Source organism: Doryrhamphus excisus, linkage group LG12, assembly GCF_037039965.1.
Source record: "Doryrhamphus excisus strain RoL-2023G ecotype Guam linkage group LG12, RoL_Dexc_Guam_v1.1, whole genome shotgun sequence".
NCBI lineage: Eukaryota > Metazoa > Chordata > Actinopteri > Syngnathiformes > Syngnathidae > Doryrhamphus > Doryrhamphus excisus.
Genome location: NC_136368.1, coordinates 3,644,902 through 3,666,634, shown reverse-complemented (window position 1 = coordinate 3,666,634; position 21,733 = coordinate 3,644,902). Strand labels below are relative to the sequence as shown.

Genomic DNA, 21,733 nt, shown 5'->3' with positions numbered 1-21,733 from the left:
CATTGCATAGGCAGGACACAATTGGGTATACACCTGCATCATCTGAATAGAATGCTTTGCACTAATATAATAATGCAACAAATATTTTGGTCACTTTATGGTGTGCCTAATGTTGTGTCCTTGTAAGACAAAACAAATGAAAAAAAAAAAGCACTGCCATCAGTGAGCACTGATATGATCCCTGCTCATTAAACTGCATTGAGTTGCTACATTTGGAAGCGAGGGGTCAGCCTTTGGTGTCAACGTTCATTTCTAAATGTAGACAGAACGTGGAGTGAGCTGCTTGCAGAGGCGGCTGCAACCGAAGACTCACTATAGCTTCTTTTCGCTTTCAGTGCTCTCAAGTGTGCCCCAAATGGTATTTTTGTGGAGAAGTAACATTGTGGCTAAAGACATTTGTGTTGCCCCCACAGGGGGACAGGAAACGGCGCCAGGAAGGTTTTACAGCGGCGTTTGACAATAGGAATTATGGGCCTGCCTAAGGTGGGGTAAGTAGATACAGTGAGGTTATAACCGCAGCTTTCTTCTGCACGCGTCATTGAAAATGCATGAGGATGTATACAGCTGCGTTAATGATGGGAATGGACGTTAAATGGAGCGAAACTTTAATGTGAGTTGTGGATATGCAAAGAAAACAGGGGAAGGTCTGCATCGGGGGTGTCTGAAGGCTTTTTGCGGCCCTAAAACAAGGTTTGTTGGTGGCTTATACCAAATGATACTGCTACTACGCACACATACAGTATATGCTCTGCATATCATGAAGGTAGTCATGTCTATTATAGCAACCGTAATAAATAATAATAATAATAATAATACATTTTATTTGTATAGAGCTTTTCAAAGTACTCAAAAACACGAGTAAGACAAGTAAAAGATGCATTAAAATACAACCATACATTCATTTAGAGCTAAAAACAAGGCATAAAAGTTATTTAATTAAAAATGGATTTAAACTGTTGGGTTTTTAGTTGTTTTTTGAAGGTGGCAAGGTCAGGGCAAGCACAATGCAAAGAATTCCACAGGGTAGGGGCAGCGATGGAGAAGGCTCTGTCTCCCCAGGTTCAGAAATTGGTCTTATAATAACAGTACATAAAGAATAAAGCACAAACCTTAACAAAATACAACATCAGTATACATCAAATATAAAATGTATAGCTACTCAATCAATGATCACATACATGGAATGGGAGTCACAGATTAGCCTTTACATAATCCATAATGTAATCCAGTACTAAGGATTTAACATCTTGGATTTAGCAACTTGTGTTCAAGTTTTGAGACCGGATTTGACCGTCCAAACTAGTTCTAGCCGAAGAGCACACTGACACGTTTTAATGTTTTTCCTTCAAAATCACAACTAACCCCCTTTGCAACTTTACACACATAATCATGCTCCCATTTGATTGACACTACCAGAAATGAGCAATTTGACATGTTTTTGTTCATGCTTGCCATTTGTAATGGGCAGCGCCATACCTGTCAACATGCGGAAGTAAGGGGACGTTTTCTGGAAAATAGGCGAAAATGAAGGAAAATTAGACCACAAGCAAATAGTGAAAATCTGCTATTTTTTCTATTTTTATTTTTGACACACAGCTCAATCCCAGACTAAATGTTTGCTGTGGAGAAAATATTATTTTTGGAGAAAAAAAATGTATTACATATTGAGTGGGTCGGAGCACGGTACAAACTCTCTAGACTGAGTCGACCCTCATTCAAAGTGAAATGCAACTGTAAAATGTTGAAATAGTCTACAATAAAAGCTTTTTCTAAAAGCTGTAAAGTCCTCATAAAGGCAAATATTAATTTTAACAAAGTCTGCTGCCTCATTTTTTTATAATGACAATCTGCATATACTCCAGAATGTTAGGAAAAGTAATCATATGATTGGCAATGGAATGCAAACTCCAGCTTTGTCATTTCCACTGCATTTCAGTCCTGACACAAAAGAACTAGATGACATCATGTTAATGATTCTAGGGGGCGGTGCTTGAAATCTTTGTTTTTCCTCCGTTAACTGTGATTACCTACAAGGAAACACGTGTAGTCATCATTGCTTTGCACTAAAGGGGCGTCACAGGCAAGGATATTGTTGCTAGTACGATGCTACCTAAATCAGCAATCATCAGATCTTTAAGAATATCAAATGGAGAGGTTCAATTGTTGTGAAGAAGGCGTCAGAGCGCCCAGCAGGAGATTTAGCTGCAGGGTCTGGGTACCACCAGGCTGGTGTGAGTGCATCTGCTCCCACGGTGTGACGTACACTTTAGGAAGATGGCCTGGTGTCAGGAGGGGCAGCACTTCTCACCAGGAAGAGTCATCAGGGACAGACTGGTATTCTGCCAACCATACAGGTATCGGACACATGAAGCCATTTCCTCTTATGAATCCCCTTTCTGATTGTTTGAGGCATCCAGAAAAACCCAGTGAAGAACATTTTTTGCCATTTTTTCTTTGGCCATTTTGACAAGAATGGTCCAAAATCTATTCCCGAAAGCAACTTCCTGAATAGTTTAGTGACGAACAATGTATTTCCCAAAGACAAAAGTCGGCACGGTGGCCGAGTGGTTCCCGCGCAGACCTCACAGCTAGGGACCAGGGTTCAATTCCACCCTCGGCCATTTCTGTGTGGAGTTTGCATGTTCTCCCCGTGCATGCGTGGGTTTTCTCCGGGTACTCCGGTTTCCTCCCACATTCCAAAAACATGCTAGGTTAATTAGCGACTCCAAATTGTCCATAGGTATGAATGTGAGTGTGAATGGTTGTTTGTCTATATGTGCCCTGTGATTGGCTGGCCACCAGTCCAGGGTGTACCCCGCCTCTCGCCTGAAGACAGCTGGGATAGGCTCCAGCACCCTCCGCGACCCCCGTGAGGAAAAAGTGGTAGAAAATGAATGAATGAATACAAATAAGGCGGCACGGCGGGCGAGTGGTTAGGAAACCAGGGTTCAATTCCACCCTCGGCTATCTCTGTGTGGAGTTTGCATGTTCTCCCCGTGCATGCGTGGGTTTTCTCCGGGTACTCCGGTTTCCTCCCACATTCCAAAAACATGCTAGGTTAATTGGCGACTCCAAATTGTCCATAGGTATGAATGTGAGTGTGAATGGTTGTTTGTCTATATGTGCCCTGTGATTGGCTGGCCACCAGTCCAGGGTGTACCCCGCCTCTGCCTCTCGCCCAAAGACAGCTGGGATAAGCTCCAGCACCCCCGCGACCCTCATGAGGAAAAGCCGTAGAAAATGAATGAATGAATAAATACAAATAAGGCGGCATGGCGGTCGAGTGGTTAGCGCGCAGACCTCACAGCTAGGAGACTAGGGTTCAATTCCACCCTCGGCTATCTCTGTGTGAAGTTTGCATGTTCTCACCGTGAATGCGTGGGTTTTCCTCCCACATTCCAAAAACATGTCAAGTTAATTAGCGATTCCAAATTGCCCATAGGTATGAATGTGAGTGTGAATGGTTGTTTGTCTATATGTGCCCTGTGATTGGCTGGCGACCAGTCCAGGGACAGCTGGGATAGGCTCCAGCACCCCCCACGACCCTTGTGAGGGAAAAAGCAGTAGAAAATGAATGAATGAATAAATCCAAATAAGCACTTGTATTCCAATATCCACTTACATAGCGTTGATTCTTACTTCATGTTATTCCAAGGTGACCCCTAAAGGCTGCATGTATTTCATCAATGTGGAGCAAATGGACTTAGTACAGGACTCAGTAAACCTAAATCATTTCACAGTGAAGCACCGAGGGAAGGGAAGGATTGTGCTGGATTATAGTTAATGATGCCTAACTGCCGGACTCTTGTTATTGTCTGTAGGTTTTCAAGAACACTTGAGTCGCTCGCTGCCATGAAGAAGAAATCTGTTTGATCATAAATGCTGCATTTTGTCTGATATAGACAAATTCAATAGGAATATAATGGCCCTCCATTGTAAGGATTTTTGATCTATTATGGGATTGTGTGACCTTGCAATTTAACGTTGTGTTTTACAGTATTCATGATGGTATTGGTAATGATGGACGGTATCGGTATATCGGTAAGAAAGACAGAAACCTTCTCTGCACTGAGGTGTTCGAGGTTGGATGACATCGTCAGCCATCAGCACTTTTCTCTCTTTTTTTTTTTTCCAGAAAGTCAACTTTTTTTTTCAAGGTGCTGACAAAGAGTCAAACTGCTGCTGAAAATCTCCCCCCTTCTGCACCACTGACCCAAATGAAAGCAGAGTGTCCATTCCGGACCGGCGCTATGATTTCCTCTGCCAATTCCACGACGCAGCCAGGTGTGGGGTCTGGCCGTTTACCTCTATTTCCACACTTGACATGTCCTCACAGTCGTTTTGCTCTGTTGTTGATATGTCCTTCCTGTGTGTGATGCATGATTGCTGCACCACTCAAACCACTTTTTTTTTTTTTTTTTCTGAAAGAAAAAGGTGAAGCATTTGAGCCTTCAATCAAAAACAGCCAGTCTCCTCCCGCAGGGCTGCATGGACGGCACGTATTGGCGATTTACTATTGTGTTCCACTTCTACCTGACAATTCTTATACTTATTCTCCAAATATGTTTCAGAAAGAAACCATCCAAGGGAACCAAAAGATTGGATCGCTCGATAGATACTCGGTAAGTCCCTCAGTTTTCATGATCAGTTTGTTCCAAGAGGTTCAACAAAAACCAACGCATACAATAATCAAGGCTAATTTGGTTGGCAAGTAGCTTTCGGTGTGCATTAGCGCCACCTGTGGAACAGAATCTAAACCTTCATTCATTCATTCATTTTCTACCACTTTTTCCTCACGAGGGTCGCTGGAGCCTATCCCAGCTGTCTTCGGGCGAGAGGCGAGGTACTGGTCGCCAGCCAATCACAGGACACATATAGACAAACAACCATTCACACTCACATTCATACCTATGGACAATTTGGAGTCGCCAATTAACCTAGCATGTTTTTGGAATGTGGGAGGAAACCGGAGTACCTGGAGAAAACCCACACATGCACGGGGAGAACATGCAAACTCCACACAGAGATGGCCGAGGGTGGGAATTGAACCCTGGTCTCCTAGCTGTGAGGTCTGCGCGCTAACCACTAGACCGCCGTCGTTATTTTTACCAATTCCGATGTAGGGCGCCACGGCGGAAAAGCGGTAGAAAATGAATGAATGAATAATTATACCTTTGAACACCATTAGAGCCCTCTAGACCTGAAATAACACCCCTATAGTCACATTTGCAATCCTATCACCTAATATAATAGACATAATAAGAGAAAATAAGACATAACTAGGGCGGCACGGCGGTCGAGTGGTTTGCACGCAGACCTCACAGCTAGGAAACCAGGGTTCAATTCCACCCTCGGCCATCTCTGTGTGGAGTTTGCATGTTCTCCCCGTGCATGCGTGGGTTTTCTCCGGGTACTCTGGTTTCCTCCCACATTCCAAAAACATGCTAGGTTAATTGGCCACTCCAAATTGTCCATAGGTATGAATGTGAGTGTGAATGGTTGTTTGTCTATATGTGCCCTGTGATTGGCTGGCCACCAGTCCAGGGTGTGCCCCGCCTCTCGCCTGAAGACAGCTGGGATAGTCTCCAGCACCCCCGCGACCCTCGTGAGGAAAAAGCGGTAGAAAATGAATGAATGAATTCAAACACTGTGTATATTTGGCACACCCCTCTGCTACGGAACAACACTTCCCATCAAAAAGGTTCGCACAATAACTTTGGCATGCTAACGGTGTTGATTCCTGGTATCCACAGGAAACACGATGAAAGACCGGTTTAGACAAAATTTCCCTCCTCCATTTAGAAACCAGAAAAACGAAGCAGCTTGTGTTTTGGGACAGTTCAAATCGAGACTAGTTCGTTGTAGAGACGCTAGTCTGGTTGCAAGGCACCAACGGCGGCCCCCTCTTCCAGACTGACCCCTCGTTCTTTGTGGCGCACTGCTGGCTTTCCGAACTGTGCTCATCCTGGTGCCTTTAAGTTTTTGCCATCATTAAGTCATTATTCTTTTTGAAATAGCCTTCATTAAGTGAGGAAAGGGTCAGGATTTGGGTTCGGATTGGATTCGGTTTGGGGTTGGGTTTAGCATCGGGATCATTGTTAGGGTTAGGATTCAATTGAGGCTTGAATTCAATTGAGAATTGAGGCTTGGATTGGGTTTGCGGTTTTGGGTCAGAATTGAGATTGAGTTCTGGGTTTGGATGGGGGACTAGGTTTTGGATTGAAGAAATTGAGGAGGACCCTGTGCATGTATTAAAATCAGGGATGCTCCGATCGATCGGCTATCGGTGGATGTCAGTAAAAAAAGTATCGGTATACAACACCGATCCCCGCCGCCGTTCAGCTCCGCCCTTGCTGCATCATCCAGAAAAAGCATGTGGGACTTCCTGTCTACGTGAGAGTGATTAAAACTTTGATATGAATTTCACACCTTGCAAAACGTGCCTCAAAAATGTCTCTGCGGCTTTTAAAGCCAACGCTTGGCAGGGTGTGGTGAGTTTGAGGCTCGCAATGTGTGGGAGAATGCAGACACTATGTAGTACTTGTAGTGCAGAGGAACTTTCAATGTGGGCGGAGCTCCGGATCACGTGTGATGCATTGCTCAGTTCGGCTGTCCAATGAAGTCGCAGAGCTCACTTGGACCGTGACGAGTGAGCGTTCGCACGGATTTCCGCAGTGGTGCCAAGCTCATGGACGAGTGCCGGGATTCTGTCTCCTCTGAGACAGCAGAGGTGGACAAACCTGCTTTTCGTTCAGGTTTTCAGTTCATAACGTGAGACGACAAGAAATACATTTTAAATTCAAAATATTAGTTGTGAAAATGCTAAAATGTTACAAAAGTGAGTATGAGTCATTTTGCAAAAGTAGCTCTCAAGAAAAAACCTTGGTGATCCTAATATAGCCAGCAGCCGTAGTACATGGTCAGGAATCAAACCCCCTGAATGCAGCACTACACTGCATTTGCATTTTCAGCATCGATGCGAATGCCAAAGATGTCACTTCCATGCTAACATTGGAGACATTGGAAGCACAGCTTTCCATGTGACAAATGAGCTGGCAATTATTCCCAAGTCTTTTAAATTTAATAGAGCAAACCTGCGTTTGTGCATTTCAGAGAAATAACTGATCTGTTCATTTTATGAACGTTAACTTCATTTATGGTGCTCAGATAGCGTTGCAAAAAAAAGAGAAAAACTCTCCCATGTTGTGCCTAATTTAAAAAGGGTTAAAGAGTGGCGGACGAGTGGTTAGCGCACTGGTCTAACAGCAAGGAGATCAGAGTTCGATTCCACCCTCGGCCCCCGTGCATGCGTGGGTTTTCTCCGGGTACTTCGGTTTCCTCCCACATTCCAAAAACATGCTAGGTTAATTGGCGACTCCAAATTGTCCATAGGTATGAATGTGAGTGTGAATGGTTGTTTGTCTATATGCGCCCTGTGGTTGGCTGGCCATCAGTCCAGGGTGACCCATGTGAGGACACTACAAAGTTCCTCTTTTGATCAGGACATTTCGACTCATTGTTTGTTTAGACCGTTGGTCGGCAATGCGGCTCTTTAGCGCCGCCCTAGTGGCTCTCTGTGGCTTTTTGAAAAATGTTTGAAAATGGAAAAAGATGAGGGAGGGAAATATATATATATTTTTAATATGGTTTCTGTAGGAGGACAAACATGACACAAACATTCTTAACGTTTTCAAATGCTGTAAAAATGTGTAGAGTAAACATTGAAATTCAACATTTCTGTCAACGAAGATTTACGTCATAGCCTGCGACACACGTTTCTATCAGCAGAGCGGGATGCCAGGCAGGTGGATGTTGTAAACAAACCTGTGTGGCTGAGTGATGGGCCATGGATCCCAAAGGGAAAAAGAGAAAAATAACTGAGGAGAACAGAGGATTAAACGTTTTTGGACCGAATCATTTGCATTCATCTTACATGCCCGATGTTGAGAAGCTGACCAGAAACGGGTAAGAACACAATCCTATTATAGTCACTTATTTAGTAACAAAGAGGCTGTTTTTATAAAGTGATTTCTGATTTTCGTCAGTATACATTTTGAATGACACTTATTGTGATATTATTGCGTTTTGTTGCTCGGGTCCGAGTGTTACAGGCATTTGCCTTGGACAGCTATGTAGGGTGGACTTGCGTGAACTTTGAACCCGGAAGTTCGTCCGGTGTGAAATGCCTCGGGGATGGAATGTTAAAATAAAGTTGGTTGGAAGCGACAAGTAACATTTTCCTTTTCTGCTGAAGTCAGGTCGCCTTTACTACGGTTCGGAGCTGAATAACACTGGCAAGTTATATATTTATATATATTTATATATATTTATATATATTTATCTATCTACCGACCAACCTGACAAGTTAACACCAGGGTAGCTACGTTGGTAAGAGGAGAGGACAGCTGCTGCGTTTTACTCTTGCATTGACTTTCTTGGCATTTGCACAGAAATAAAACTTAAACTGTATTAATTTGATTTTATATACTTTACCTTTTCAAAAGGCTGCTGTTTTGTTGCACTCTGTTTGTTGCCCAGATAAGAGGCAGTGGGTTATGCACGTTCCATTTTGTTGTTGTTTTTTCGAATCCTAAAAATAAAAATTACATCAAGAATTTGATTTCTTTATTGCATTTCTTTAATTTCATCAAAACAATGAAACATAATTTATTAATATTGTAATGAAGTTAAACTTGAGGCGGCATCGTACAACAGAGTAGTCACATGGTGTGTCATTCCCTACAGGATGTGCTGCAGGGAAAATAAACATTAAATCATAAAGGCTCATTATGATTTGTAGCCAGCTTTGTCATTTTGGTTGTAGGCTAATATTGCTAATGTAGATACATAGAGTTGTATCATGTGTTGCCTTCATTATAAGGCAGATGATGAGATGATGATGTGCAAGTCCAATATGGCTTTTTTCATTTTACATTTTGGGTTGCCGACCCCTGGCTTAGACGTTTGGCAAAGATTTTTTACCCTTGCAGATTGGCAGCAATAACTGCCAAGGTGTTCCCAGCTGTGAGACATAATACCTGCAGCTTGTCCTGGGGCCTTCTGTCCTCTGCCTCGGGGCCTTCACCCAGCTATGCATGCCCCAAACACCTCCCCAGGTGTTAAGAGGTCCTCCACGCTCCTCACCCTATCTCAAAGGGTGAGTCCGGCCATCCTGAGGAAACTCATTTCTGCTGCTTGGATATGTGGTCTCCATCTTTCAATAACCCAAACCTCATGATGGAGATGAACCAGTAAATAGAGAGCTTTGCCTTTCTGAACAAAATCCTGAGCTGCTTGAACTTTGCCCTGATCACTCGGAAGGAATTAATAACAAAAATGGAGCTACCACTATATAATTGCATCTTAAACGAAGACTCCTGAATGGGCACTCTTCTTGGTCTCATGGCTGAATAGTTTTCCGGCACAGCGTTCCCAGCCTGGAACACTTGTTGCAGACAAGAAGACAGCCACTTTCTACCTCATCTACTCCTGAAATCCCATTCTTTGCAACGCTGCCAGCTCACCTGGCCCTATTCCCAGCAATTAGATGTTTGAATGCTTCCAGAGTGCGTCACCAAAACAAAGATTCCTTGTAATGAAGACTCATATAAAATAGTAAGAGTGAGAAATTGGGCTTTAAACTTAATTCCAAGGATCTGGCTGACGGGAACTTCCTGCTATTTTTGGTACAGCCTCTTTCCGCACCGTCATTTTTTATTTAATCAGCTTTGTAAGAAACACTGTGGGAATGAGAAACTGTGAAGATAAGGAGAAACATCATAGTCATGCTTCTGGTCACTGCAGTAGTTTCAGGATCTGCTATACAAAAAAAATAATAATAATAATATACACTTTGTCCATAAAAGGCGACAAATGGCCGGCTGTATTAATGTTTGATGTAGTAAAAGATTTGGAGAAGTTTCTGTAAAATGGTGGTCTTTTCATTGTTAGCAAATGTAGCTTTCCCTTACACCTGAAGAAACACTTCCTGGGAGACGTTGCTAACACCGTAAACAGAGAAGTAGAGCTTGGGGGAGGGCAGATGATTTTACCTGGCCTACAGTGCACGCCCATATAAGGAAGCCTGCCCCTCTGTGACATCACAAAGCTTCAGTTTTACAACGCCCTCTGAAACCGAGCGTTTTGTGCCATCCCAAACTTCTTTCAGGGCTCACATCCAAATGCGCAAACTTCATTATCTGAAACTTTGGCATGGTTTAACACCAGAATACAACATTCTAACTACATTTATAGATCAGAAAAGTGGAACAATTCGTAAGATAAGTGCTGAGAATAACATTTTTGCTGGGGTTTTTTATGGTATTTTTTCCCGTGCGTATTGAGGTGATACAACATCCAGCTTCTGTTTTTTTGTGTGCCGTGTGTTTGTATGGCTGTCACAGCATTGAAATGAGCATTTAGCTTGAGCCAGAATGAAGAGTTTTTGTCAGCTTCCACTCACGGCGGATGATTGGAACAAAATGCCGACCCATCTCGAGTGGAGATCACCGCGACTCCAAATAAAATCCCCCGTGATTGAAGGTCGCAATATTTTGAATTCTAATGGGCCTGCAAGATGAATTGCCTGAAATGGACTGGAGACTCTTCTTGCTTCCTCCTCCATCTCATCCTCCTTGTCCCCCCCCCCCCCCCCTTGTCCACTGTGAAAAGAAGCACTGGGGATGGCAAGGCCCGATGATCATAGAATTATTGGCTGGTGATTGTAAACCCCTCAAAGAGGAGTTGCTATGGAGATCTCCTTCCAAACTGTGAAATGATTCTGCTTTGAAAGGCGGCGCTGGTTTGAAAAGGTGGCCGTTGGTTAGGAAATTGCTGGTGCCTGTGCAATCAGCAGCACCATGCTAGTGAAGGACCTCAAAAGGTTTGTTCTCTGATGTGGGGCGACACTTGCGCATGTACAAAAACAAAAGCAATGTCAGACATCAAACTCACCATGATGTCCTTTTGCTTTTCTTGTGATCAACGAGTCAGGCTTCTCTCGCCAGGTCTTAGTTTTCCATGTAGAAGATATTTTCTCATTGAACGTTTGAAGTCAAATGTCTGATATTGTCGTCTTTTTGAAAATTTGGAATTATGTGTATTCGTGTTACCAAAGATGGCTGCCGAGTGGTTAGCGCGCAGGCCTCACAGCTAGGAGACCGGAGTTCAATTCCACCCTCGGCCATCTCTGTGTGGAGTTTGCATGTTCTCCCCGTGCATGCGTGGGTTTTCTCCGGGTACTCCGGTTTCCTCCCACATTTTCTACATGAAAAGCTCTGATAAAACATTCCACTGTTCTCAAATATCTTAATTTTTTTTTTTCTACACAAAGATGAAAAATAAATAAATCAAGAATAAAGAAAATCACTCAATCAGTAATAAATAAATATAATAATAATAATAATAATAAAACACCAAACAATAAAAACTTAAGAAACCACATATAGTTGGTGGGTAGACAAATTATTTTTTTTCAGATTAAAATGAACAAAGCATTATTAGAGCCCTGTAGACATGACAAAACACGACTATAGTCACATTTATACTCTTTTTATTTACAACATATTTCGCAAATGGAGGGTCTTGAGACACACGCTAACTCACAAACTAGAGAGCTAGCGACCTAAACGGTAGCCTTCAAGTTATTTACTGTAAACTTAAATAGCCAAAAACTTACCACTTCCACACAGATAGGGAGGATAACTATTAACAGTTATTTAACCTTTAACATGAACATTAATCAAACGTAATAATTTTTTCTGGGTACATGATACCATACAGCATCCATATCAAACTTGCGCGGGCCGCACTAACATTAAACTTTCATATCAAGGCTGGGGCCTCAAACTAGTGTCCTGCGGGCCACATTTGGCCCACGGGCCGCGTGTTTGAGACCCCTGTTCTAAATGTAGTTAGACTGTTGTATTCTCGTGTTAAAGTTTCAGATAATGACATTTGCGCATTTGGAAGTTTGGGACATTTTTGCGGTCGCATCGATTTGTAGTGGTCCTGAACCCTAATCCTAACCCTTTACCACCCTAACCCTGAGGGCATTGAACACATCTGATGGCACATATTGTCGTAGCTGTCAGTTTCATGTATGGTGTCAAATCTTTCCCAAGAGCCATCAGCACCCTTGCACCTCCCTTGTGTGTGAGCGAGTGTAGCACAGCCATAGTGTGCTTTTCTCTCGACAGACCCATAAAGTAGCTTTTACTGCTCTGAATACCAGCAGAATTGCGGCGCTGGCATCGCGTGAACATTTTAAAGGCGGCGAGAGGAATGCGTGTTCTTCAGTCGTCTTGCATGTAAAAACACGCGCAGGAAGTTGGAGGCGAATGAAAGCTGTCATTTAACAGAATTATGTTGACCACGTATCCTCCCAGGTAGCTCAATCAGGATCAGTATTGATCTTTGACTGGATGCAGATTGCCGCCTTGTTTGTCAAGATAAAGTGACAAAAGCAAAAAAAAAAAGCAGACTGGAAATCTTTCCCAGTGCTTAGTTGAGGCTCTCTTGTCGGGCGCCCCCAGCTTGGAGTACCACTGTAAATCCAAAAATTGGAGGACTTAGTCAAGCTCCTAATTAGGCCATTGAAAGCCACTCCCCCTCTGGAGATAATCCATTTGTTCCACCTGGAAAGCGCCACCTGCTCATAGAACATTCAAATAACACGGCAACGCTTTGACAGGAACCTTTACTCCAGCACGGTCAGATGCACATCATCATCTCATATAATAACGCAATGCTCACCTTTGGTACCATAGCAACGATGACAACCAGGATGCGTGTGTGTAGGGTAGGACTGTCTCCGTGACAAATTTAGCTGGATGATAAACATTATTTTGAGAACATCTTTTCATGAATGTAATATATGGCATAATAATGCAAGTACATTGTATCAAAAGCAATAACCTTTAATTTCTCAAGAGTATTTTTGTGACACTTTAATGTTTCATCATCAAATAAATGTAATTATTAGTAAATGACAACACAACTGAAGACAAAATGCAGTTTCTAATAAGAGAGAAGAAAATACAATCCTACAAGGCCCTGTGTGAAAAAGTGATTGCCCCCCCCCCCTGTTAAAACATAACTGAAATCAAACCGAGAATCTATCAGCGTGGAAAAGGTTATAAAACCATTTTTAAAGCTTTAGGACCCCAGCAAACTACAGTGAGAGCCATTATCCACAAATGGCGAAAACATGGAACAGCGGTGAACCGGTCAACCAAAATGACCTCAAGAGCACAACAAAAAACTCATCCAAGAGGTCACAAAAGACCCCACAACAACATCCAAACAAGTGCAGGCCTCACTTGCCTCACGTTAAGGTGTTAAGTGTTCATGACTCCACCAGAAGAAAGACTGGGCAAAAACGGCCTGGATTGCACAGTTCCAAGACCAAAACCACTGCTGAACAAAAAGAACATTAAGGCTGGTCTCAATTTTGCCAGAAAGCATCTTGATGATGCCCAAGACCTTTTGGGAAAATACGACACAAAGGTTTAACTTTTTGGAAGGTTACATCTGCCGTGAAAGTAATACTGCCTTTCAGAAAAATAACATCATAGCAACAGTAAAATATGGTGGTGGTAGTGTGAGGGTCTGGGGCTGTTTTGCTGCATCAGGACCTGGAATACTTCAGTGAATTCTCTTAAAGGAGAAATTCCGGCCATCTGTTGGTGACCTCCAGCTGAAACCAACTTGGGTTCTGCAGCAGGACAATGATCCAAAACAAACCAGCAAGTCCACCTCTGAATGGATGAAGAAAAACCAAATGAAGACTTTGGAGTGGTTTAGTCCAAGTCCCGACCTGAATCCTATTGAGATGCTGGGGCATGTCCTTAAAAAGGCTTCATGCTGGAAAAGCCTCCACTGTGGCTGAATGACAACAATTCTGCAAAGAGACTCATTGCAAGTTATCACAAACGCTTGATTGCAGTTGTTGCTGCTAAGGGTAGCCCAACCAGTTATTAGCTTTAGGGGGCAATCACTTTTTCACACATTTTATAATTTAAATTTTAATAATTAATTTAATTATTTTAATTTATTTTATTTTAATAATTTTAATAATTTTCATAATTATGACTTTGGTGGCACGGCGGTCGAGTGGTTAGTGTGCAGACCTCTCAGCTAGGAGACCAGGGTTCAATTCCACCCTCTCTGTGTGGAGTTTGCATGTTCTCCCCGTGCATGCGTGGGTTTTCTCCGGGTACTCCGGTTTCCTCCCACATTCCAAAAACATGCTAGGTTAATTGGTGACTCCAAATTGTCAATAGGTATGAATGTGAGTGTGAATGGTTGTTTGTCTATATGTGCCCTGTGATTGGCTGGCCACCAGTCCAGGGTGTACCCCGCCTCTCACCCAAAGACAGCTGGGATAGGCTCCAGCATCCCTGCGACCCTCGTGAGGAAAAAGCGCTAGAAAATGAATGAATGTTGAGATATATTTTCTTCCATACTTATCGTCCGTTCAAATAAGAAGTCTGCTTCCGATATGTGTCAAAATGGCGAATATCATCCCAGCCGATTATCGGTCGAGCACTAGTTTCAGCTCGACGGCTGACGCTATCCAGCTGCCATTTGGCGGGGGATCAGCGGGGCCGGCACACATACTGTAATTCCGGGGTTATAGTTCACCAAAGGGCTGATCCGTGCCTTTTCTACATTGCTGCCTTTCTCTTCCTTTGTACGCTGTGGCGGCCACACAGGAGCGCCAACAGCACACAGCAATCCATTCAAGGGCTAATTGTAAAGATTGCCCCCTCAGATTTCACCTCCTGCATTTGTTCCCCGGCTCTCAGCCGTGAATTGGGCGTCGGTAAAGTAGATGTGAATGTTAAATTAGGTGGAATTAATTGAAGGGAATTACTTTGAAATATGCGGCGGCCAGAGGAGAATGTCAGCTGATGACTAAATGGTGAGTGATCAGCTTTTAAAACCTTTATCTGCTTTTCGTGTCAAAGATAATATCACGTTGTATATCGCTGGTGTAAAAAAAAAAAAAAAAACAAGATTACACTTCCTTTTGTTGTGTGAAATATTTCCAGTAAGTAGACTGATCCCAGCGATTTATTGCAAGCACGAATCCTCATTTGCAAGCACTCATCTTGCCAGGAGACTGTACATTGTAATTGCCTGTAATGTATGTACATTCTTGCAGCAAACCAAATGATTACTTTGCAGTATATTCTGGAAGTTCATGCAGACACAATAGCACATTTTCATTGCAATCAGCGCTAAACAGGGAGCTGGTAAATTGGCGCAGCAAAACAATAATTCCACTGATTAGCCCCTTTCTGTGGAGCCTAAGTGAACTGTTTATGCTGTGGAGTACCTCTGCAAGAGGAGAGGAACCAAAACAGCCTGATTAGGCAAAGAGTAATTGAATAAGTTCGTTTCAGCCCGAGGACAACGCAAAGGATGACAGCTTGTGCACAACCCCACGGCGTCTATTGACGGGCGTGACTAACGAGTCCGACGGTGGAGGAGCCGTTTAGGTGTTGTCGCTGGTAACAAGCTCGCCGTTTAGTTCAGAGTGCAGCCGAAGAGACGTGTGAAGAACAAGCTCTTGTGCTTGTGGAGGGTGAGGATTATTTGGCACCCCAATCGTCATCTTTGACATCTCTCTCTTTTGCACGCCGGGGCCCCGAACCTTTTACAGCGAGGGCCACTTTGATATGTACTAAGAAGTTATATTATGGACAGTGATGTGAAAAGGGTCTGGGGGCTCTGTTTTCCATCAGGCGGGGTACACCCTGGACTGGTGGCCAGCCAATCACAGGGCACATATAGACAAACAACCATTCACACTCACATTCATACCTATGGACAATTTGGAGTCGCCAATTAACCTAGCATGTTTTTGGAATGTGGGAGGAGTACCCGGAGAAAACCCACGCATGCACGGGGAGAACATGCAAACTCCACACAGAGATGGCCGATGGTGGAATTGAACCCTGGTTTCCTAGCTGTGAGGTCTGCACGCTAACCACTAGACCGCCGTGCCGCCTGGCTGCAAATGTTATGTAACATTATATTAGTCGGTTATTAGTCATTATATATTACAGTCAGCTGGGATAGGCTCCAGCATACCCCCACCGGCCTAATGAGGATAAGACGGATGCATGGATGGTAACATGCAGTTGAAAATATTCAAGAAAAATAATAAAACAAAGTGTTTATTATTGGAAAATGTTATAATATAATAGAAATAAAGTCCAAATATTGTTGTAATAAAATAATTATATTCCGAAATCAAAATGTAAAAAAAAATATTGAAAAAGAAATTTTAAATATATGGGAAAAAGTTTGTAGTACTTCATTGTCTACATTCCAATAAGTTGGACAAATTATTGTAATAGTAATTATTTGATTTGATTTAATAGCCGGTAAAAAAAAATGTAATCCTTTTATTATCATGTAAAAGAGAAGAAAATACTACCAACTTGGGGTGAATGAGATGGCAATTGGACGTGTGGGTGTGTGTAAGTGCGTATGATGATGAAACATGTTTAGCTCCCAAGTGTGAAATCAGGCAGAAGATGTGATGATGACAGCACGGTATGCATCTGTGAGTCATCAATATTCCCCGGTGTGTTCCAGCACGCTCGGCAGGAATGGTATGCGTGGCAGTTTTTTTTTGGTCATGAAATGAGCCAATCGCTGCCCTGACATCACTTTCTGTCAAGGCCTCACCTGTCTGTCAACAATTCCACCTGTCAACAACGCATTTACACTTGGCGCTAACCGACGCCACCGAGCACGTTCCAAACATGCCAGCCTCGCTTAATGGCTTGCATTTCCTTGTTAAAGGCAGCGCCTTACAAAACAACTTACATAAAATGTAATCAATGCTAACTGGCTTGCTGTTATTTCCCATGCAAGTCAATGATGTTGTTATTGAGGTTAACCGGCTGTCAATACTGGATACTTAGGCACAGGCATTTAGAGTTGTTACTGAAGAACTAATGAAGAGTTAATGAGGAACTGATGAGTAGAGTAGTTACTGAGGAACTAAGGCACATACGTTGAAAGTAGTTACTGAGGAACTAATGAAGCGTTAATGAGGAACTAATGAGTAGAGTAGTTAATGAGGAACTAATGAAGAGTTAATGAGTAACTGATGAGTAGAGTAGTTACTGAGGAACTAATGAAGAGTTACTGTGGAACTGATGAGTAGAGTACTTACTGAGGAACTAAGGCACATAAGTTGAGCGTAGTTACTGAGGAACTAACGAGTAGATTAGTTACTGAGGAACCAAGGCACATACATTGAGAGTAGTTACTGAGGAACTGATGAAGAGTTAACAAGGAACGGATGAGTAGAGTAGTTACTGAGGAACTAATGCACATACGTTGAGAGTAGTGACTGAGGAACTAATGAAGGGTTACCGTGGAACTGATGAGTAGAGTAGTTACTGAGGAATTAAGACACATGCATTGAGAGTAGTTACTGAGGAACTAATGCACATACATTGAGAGTAGTGACTGAGGAACTAATGAAGCGTTAATGAGGAACTGATGAGTAGAGTACTTACTGAGGAACTAAGGCACATACACTGAGAGTAGTTATTGGGGAACTAATGAGTAGAGTAGTTACTGAGGAACTAAGACACATAAATGACCAAGGCGCATGCATTTAGAGTAGTCACTGAGGAACTAATGAATAATTAATGATGAACTAATGAGGAGAGCAGTTACTGAGAAACTAAGGCACATACATTTAGAGTCGTTACTGAGGAACTAATGAACAATTACTGAGGAACTAATGAGGATAGTAGTTACTGAGGAACTAAGCCACGTAGATTTAGAGTAGTTACTGAGGAACTAATGAAGAATTAATGAGGAACTAATAAGTAATTACTTATTACTGAGTAATTACTGAGGAGCTAATGAGGAACTTATGACTAAGGCACATACATTTACTAGAGTCGTTACTGAGGAACTAATGAGTAGAGTAGTTACTGAGGAACTAAGGCACATACACTTGGAGTACTGAAGAAGAAGTGATGAGGAACAGGCTGCTTTAACTTTGTGTATGCTACTGTAAATGGTTGCCATTATTTTTATACCTCTCTTGTGTTGGGTCTCAGATTCTTCATGGTGTGGCTTACGCTATGTGTGCGTTATTGATTCCTTTTTATCGTTTTTGTTGCGACTCCCATAATTCTCACCAGGCCTTTATGGCATCTTTTTCCACACAAAGATGAAAAAGCAGCGGCTCATCGATTCCGTTTTCCCGATATGATTCCTTCCTGCTGTTCCAAGGAGGGAGGGAAATCCATACTGATGCTGTATTGTGTGTCCTTGCGCTGCAGGTGCATTTAGCGACGAGGATATTGTCCGTTTCGGGTGGGGGTGGGTTTGTGGACCCCGTGAGGGACGTGGCGATCATCCACGAGGAGCTGAGGCTGAAGGACGAGGAGACGATTGAGGAGAAGACGGCTATTAGAAGCTTCGACAAGAAACTCAAACCAGAATATGTAAGTAAGAAGGTTCTTTCCTCCCCCAAGCACACCCAGACTCCCTCTATAAGCCCCCCCATGCAGCATAAATAATAACCCCCCCCCAAACACATACACACACACAGCAAAGGAAGGGAAAAAAGTGTGTTTTTCTTCATCTGTACGCAATAGGTCCCCCTCTATCCCCCCCCCCCCCCCCCCCCCCCCCAGCCCATTTTGTCTCTTGGTGAGATTGAAAGTGATCAGAGGTCAAAGGTGTGCTGCTGTAGAAATCATTAATAGAGAGTTACTTATTCAGTGGACGACCCCGGGGCATCGCTGTGGGCTAATGAAAGTGTTTCCACACAGCTCCTTTTCATCTCAAGTAAGATTCAAATCATGGATCATGCTCCGGCTCACACTAAACCTGCAGCAGCACCAGGCAGGCCTCAGATCCCTGGCGAGACTGCACCAAAAGTACTGACAATACAATGTAAACCTTCAATATACAGCTAGGATTTCTTCATATTTTAAATCCATTTTTCCCCTCTTGGGACCGAAAGCAAAGGTGTCCAAACATTTTTCCAACATTTTGCTACTTTGATATTTTGTAAAGCAACACTTGATATGCTTTTAAATATAAGTTACAGTATATTTCAAGAAAAAAGTCCATCTCAGCTTTGTCATGCAGTTGTTGAAATAGTGTTTGCCCCCTTCCTGATTCCTTCCCCATCAGTTCTAATAGCGAAAACATGGATCAGTGGTGAACCTTAACCAACCAAAATGACCCCCAGAGTGCAGAGATGACTCATCCTAGAGGTCACAAAAGACCCCACAAGAACGTCCAAAGAAATGCAGGCCTCACCTGCCTCTGTGTTCATGACTCCAAGACCAAAAGCCACTTCTTAACAAAAAGAACATTAAGGTCCTCTCAATCAGAGAATATCTTGATGATCTCCAAGACTTTTGGGAAAATACTCTGTGGTGTGACTTTTTGGAAGGTGTGTGAAAAACAGTAAAATACGGTGGTGGTAGTGTGATGGTCTGGGGCTGTTTTGCTGCTTCAGGACCTGGAAGACTTGCTGTGATGAATTGAACCATGAATCCCTCCACAGCGCTGTAAGACACTTGTGCCCCTTTATTGATTTAAAAGTATTAGTCAACAACAACACAACTCAACACAAAATGTTTTTTTTTAATTAAATGTTTTATTATTAAAAGAGCCAAACCTACATGTCCCTGTGTGGAAAAAGTGATTGGCCCCAAAATCTAACTAACTGGTTGGGCCATCCCTCGGCTCCATCTGGAACTCTGCCATGTTGTTTTTGCCCAGTGATTGTCTTATCATGAACACTGACCCTAACTGAGGCAAGTGGATGTTGTCGTGGGGTCTTTTGTGACCTCTTGCATAAGACGTCACTTTGGTTTTTAAACACCCCAGTTTTCACATGATATGGATTTTCAATGAAAATTTTCATATACTATCTTTGTTATCGTTTGCACGGAAGTGAGTGCCAAAACAAAGCACCCCACTCACCGTCTGTGCAGTTTTTATATTGAGTACAGCTGCCAAATAACCCACCATGGGGCCAAAGAATGTTGCGGGTTCCAGCAGTTTGATAAGGAAGGTGAGGAACACAACTGAATTCAAAAAAGAAACCATTGCAAAACACACTGAGCGCCATTTTTGCCACGTCAATAAATGTAAAAGTGATGTTCAGTGTTCATTCATCCATTCCATTCATCATTTAGAATTATTTCATGTTGTTTTCTGCATGTAAAATTAATCCGTATTCACTATAAAAAATTTTTATGGTAAAAAAAAGTGCCTCTTTTTTCAGTTTTTGTCTGAGGAAAATTTTTCTTCTGATGCATGCACATGTATTGCACATGTATATCATGGCCCCAGCTCCACATTTTGGAGCCCTGCTTTACATGCTCAGTGCCTGTTGGTCAATATGCAGACATACTGTTACCTGACTGTTAGATTTTTGTGATATTTTTCTTGATAACATTCCATATTGTGAAGTGTCTTAAGAGTGAAACTGGCTTCTATGCAGCAAGGAAATGCAGGACAAAATTGAGGGTATTTATGAGTGGGAGGGGGTCGGAAAACGGCGTAAAGTGGAACAAAAAAAGTGTGAAAATGCATCGGCATTGTTAATATTTTAACTCTGAACAAGCAACTTGAGCTGTGATTGGACTGTAAATGTTCCATGATGCCTTTAAAAAGGGGGATGTGGCATTTCACTCAGAGCCGTGTGCCCTATTTCAAGCCCCCGCCACTCTGAGGCTCGGACCACTCATTACACTAACGAGAGGGGCTATTTCACCTGCTCTACAGCCCCCCCCCCCCCCCCCCCCCGCACGTCCCCACACCCCTGTAGCCCCGCTAACAGGAGCCATTCAGCCCAGGCAGGTGGCCGCTTTGCACACATAATTGCTGACAATTTTTGGCAATGAATAAAAATGATCTACATTACTCGTCAAAGGTTGTGCGAGGCAAGTCAAATCTATGGAAGACCTCTTTAGACGGCAAAGAAAGAATGGCGCCTATCAAAGGCTGTGCCAGGGCTTTTAAGACGCCGTGTGATTGTCTCCCAGCCGGCTGTGTGGGCCTCGCTCAGCTGCCGCCAGTCACATATTTGCATGTTTATGTCGCCATCCACGCTGATAAATGCACGTCCACGCCTCGGCTTCTTCAAATGCTCAACACAAGAAAAGAAACAGTTTATATATTTCCTGTCTTTGCAAGTGTCTTGTTTTTATCCGAAGAATTCCTCACACTGAGCAATCTTTCAAACAACACTGGCTTGACATTATTTGAAATCACACCAAAAACCAAATGATTTTTTTTATAAACAAAAATTATTTACAATAAAAAAATCCAATTAATGTTTTGTAATGTAAAATTTTAACAAAAAATACTTATTGTTGATGTGGACTTTTGTACATCCACTACTTGCAATTGTCTTTGGTTCCAAGGCGGGTTATTTTGCAGATGTGCTCAATTTTTAAAAATGCACAACTGGAGAGTTAGCAATGTGTGATACAGTAAAGGACAAACAAACTAGTTTGTTGCATGCGACATTATACAATAATCGTGACATTGTACAAAAAATCAAGGGAAAATGTTGGCAACACAAAAAAAAAAATCAACACAGACGCAATTTTTCCCATAGGAAATCATGCAAATCCAGTGAATCCCCAAAACAGACATTTTACAAAGAATAATTATAGATTTAAATGCAGAAAATAGTGCAAAATAGTTAAAAATGATAATG

The 21,733-nt window shown here is 42.6% G+C and overlaps 1 long non-coding RNA gene across 3 annotated transcripts in view; it reads left to right on the top strand.

Moving 5' to 3' along the window:
- The first annotated feature begins 14,477 nt into the window (after positions 1–14,477).
- Positions 14,478–21,733, top strand: part of LOC131135417 (uncharacterized) — a 48,969-nt gene continuing 41,713 nt past the window's right edge. For all 3 annotated transcript variants that reach the window (XR_013629564.1, XR_013629565.1, XR_013629563.1), the window contains exons 1-2: positions 14,478–14,923; positions 18,324–18,488. This is a non-coding gene — a long non-coding RNA (uncharacterized LOC131135417). The remainder of the gene's footprint in view (positions 14,924–18,323; positions 18,489–21,733) is intronic.